At 38.4% G+C, this 2,693-nt stretch overlaps 1 pseudogene; it reads right to left on the bottom strand.

The window, feature by feature from the left end:
- Positions 1–1,202: 1,202 nt before the first annotated feature.
- LOC111532907 lies at positions 1,203–2,117 on the bottom strand (annotated as a pseudogene).
- Between the last annotated feature and the right edge of the window lie 576 nt (positions 2,118–2,693).

Genomic DNA, 2,693 nt, shown 5'->3' with positions numbered 1-2,693 from the left:
ACTACTCAGAGACAGAGGCAAGTGCTGGGGACACCCAAATGCATATACTAGGTGTCTGATACAGCCTCCATTTCCTTGCTAAATCTATGCAATGACACACTGAGAAATCTGGCAAATGGGGCTGAAGATCTCTGACGTGTCAGTTCCATGGCTGGATGGAAACAAGTGGTTTCAGTGGACATTGAAGTAAATGGAGGTGAGCTATGAGGAAAGAGCTTTTGAAGACTGGGGAGACTCAGAAGTTGGGCTGGAATCTCCACCCGTAAGCCAAGGAGTGCAGATGCAAATCGATTTGTTAGGGCTGCATAAATGAAAGAAGGACTTCGCCAACACACTAAGTTTTTTCAACAATTGATTGTATTCTTTCAATATTTGTAAGTATTGATCTTTTGGAAATGTTTAATGAGATTTCTTAAATAATTTTGTATTCAATTTATGCCCAGGTCACTTTGCTATTATACATTTATGTGCTGCATTTTTATGAATAGACATTTTCTCAAATTTCTGAACTATTTTGCTAAACTACGTGTTAAGAGTTTTTCTAGAGGTCCCCCTTTTTGACTCACTTTTCTGATGAGAAATCTATCAGGATTCTCCACAGTAATTTTCAAGTTTGATAGCTGCACAATGTGAGAAACTTAATGTCAACTAAGAAATAAATTACCACTAAAGAATCTTCTCCTTTCAAGATGCTAACCGTGTTTTGTCCAGTGTGAAATCTCACATGTGCCACAAGTGTTACTCTGTGAAGAAAGGATTTCTCATGATTTTTCAAGGCATAACTTCTCCAGTAAGAAGTGTTTGGTATTCCAAGAGAATTCATTGCCCGTGGAAAGACTTTCCCTTCTTATTTAGCTTATAAAGGATTTCCTCTCTTATTTTCCGTTTTAGCAGCATTTTACCATTGTGTTTTTTTGTGAACATCAAGCCTAGTGCTTGGCTGAATGTTTATTCACAGAAAATACAAATAAAGGGTTCATCCAAGTAAAGTTTTCTTACGTTATTTGACAACAAATTGCACACAAAAACATTTTCACACTGAACGCAGAGCTAGAGATTCTCTAGCTGAAAGTCCCACACGTTTTAAGTTATTAAAACTGTTGCTGAAGACTTCTGGTTTATTATGTTGACAGTTTCAGCTCTCTCGTGTCATTTATGATCAGGTCACTCACAAGTCTTTGGTACACACATGTCGTACAATTTCCCTTCCATATGAATTTATTGATGTGGGCTGAAGAATAAAGGTAACTGAAGTAACGTCCATGTTGATTACAGTAATTCTTCAAAATGTGAGTCCTTTGGCATGTTTAGATGTCACAACTACAGCTGAAGTCTCTTCCATATTCCTTACATTCGTCATTCCTAACACCATGTCATCTAAAGTCCGAATATGTTCTGAAGACATTTATGATTTTCTCTCCAGGGTGAATTTTCTGATGTTATTTAAGATTAGTACATTGACTGAAGGCTTTCCCACATAAATGGCATTCATATGGCTTTTCTCCTGTGCATGTTCTCTCATATCATCTAAGGTAAGAAGATAGACTGAAGGCTTTCCCACATAGAAGACAAGCACGTGGTTTCTCTTCAGTCTGAATTCTTTTGTGTCCTCTAAAGCCAGAGCCTTGAGGAAAGACTTTCCCACTTTTATCACATTCATAACGCTTTTATCCGAGGTGAGTTCTCTCATGTCTTAGAAGGTTAAAGGATTGAATAAAGCCTTTCCCACACTGATGACACTTGTACGGTCTCTCTCCCGTGTGAGTTTTCTCATGTCTTCTAAGGTGAGAACACTGAGTGAAGGATTTTCCACATAGATGACTTGCATAGGGCCTCTCTCCGGTGTGAGTCATCTTGTGCCATCTAAGGTGAAAGCAATTAGTATAGGCCTTTTCACATATATTACATTGATATGATTTACCTTTAGTATGAATTCGTTTATGTGGTTTAGGGGACAACTGATTACTAAGGGATTTTCCACACTGTTTGCTGATGTAGGGTTTTGTTCCACTCTGAGTTAACAAACACTGAGTCATTGTGGAACTGTGAGTGCAATCTTCTCCCAAATCATTACATTCAAAGGGATCCTCCAGAATGAGAGAGTTCTCCTTTAGGGACTAAGATTAAAAGCTCTTATTGATTTACCAACATACATCTATACATTCATTTCACCACCTTTGAATCCTAGACCAACCATTCAGTGGTAGAGCCCAGTTGAAATCTTTCCAATGTTACTTGTGTGAAAGGAAATTAAATTTTGGCAACTTAAACTCATTTAACCAAAGGGAGAAATCAAGCTGGGAACAGGGTCACACAAACCTGCCTCCCCCTTCAGGTTCCTAAATAATATGGCTACAAGATGAAAAGCTACATGCCTCCCCCATATTTTGCCCACAAGGAAATTCCTCATGAGCTGTTAAAATGACACCATGGCAACGCCAACTGATAGCTTGTCTTTCCAGGTGCAGTCATCCCCAGTTCACCAGACACAAATGCATATCCGATTGTTTCCCTGCCCCATTTTGCCTATGTTGTCTTATATAAAATGCAGCTTTCCTGCATTATTCCTCTACCTCATTTGTTTATGTCATCTCATGTAAACAAAATCCAGATTCACTCAGCCAGAAAAATGCATGAATGACTATGTTTTTCTACCCACCTTTTACATGAAAATTGTGTACTTCTCAATATCC

This window comes from Piliocolobus tephrosceles, unplaced genomic scaffold, assembly GCF_002776525.5.
Source record: "Piliocolobus tephrosceles isolate RC106 unplaced genomic scaffold, ASM277652v3 unscaffolded_30402, whole genome shotgun sequence".
NCBI lineage: Eukaryota > Metazoa > Chordata > Mammalia > Primates > Cercopithecidae > Piliocolobus > Piliocolobus tephrosceles.
The sequence above is the reverse complement of the archived record's forward strand: the minus strand, read 5'-3'. Positions and strand labels throughout refer to the sequence as shown.